This window comes from Penaeus monodon, chromosome 28 (genome assembly GCF_015228065.2).
Source record: "Penaeus monodon isolate SGIC_2016 chromosome 28, NSTDA_Pmon_1, whole genome shotgun sequence".
NCBI lineage: Eukaryota > Metazoa > Arthropoda > Malacostraca > Decapoda > Penaeidae > Penaeus > Penaeus monodon.
The window spans coordinates 35,113,139-35,113,496 of NC_051413.1; the positions used below are offsets into that span (position 1 = coordinate 35,113,139).

General features: G+C 35.8%; 1 protein-coding gene across 4 annotated transcripts in view; it reads right to left on the reverse strand.

Moving 5' to 3' along the window:
• The window catches only part of LOC119591555 (heterogeneous nuclear ribonucleoprotein 27C-like), a gene marked incomplete at its 3' end in the record, with an annotated part of 34,524 nt that overhangs the window by 23,798 nt on the left and 10,368 nt on the right, over positions 1 to 358 (reverse strand).

Below are 358 nucleotides of genomic sequence, written 5' to 3' on the forward strand. Positions count from 1 at the left end.
TTTAACTGTTAAGTCCAACAAAGCTTCCAAACTTTTGACATACATCAAGATACATTCTAATAATCAAAGTTTCCCAGCAACCTTTCATTTCAGGTTTGAAAAAGCTCAAATGCAGAAGTAACTGTGACAAACTTATCAAAAACAATTTGAAACAGTGATGGACACTGTACAAGTGTATGACAACTGGGTATAATATTTCCATAAAGGAATATGATTAATGGTTGATCTCCATAACAGCAGTTATGAACTCTTAACGCTGAAAACTAGGGTCAAAGCTTCAGAATGAATGCTTATAGACAAACTTCCAGCCATTAACCTATTGGACCCAAGTGCCTGGCTGCTTCTCTTTGTTTGGCAT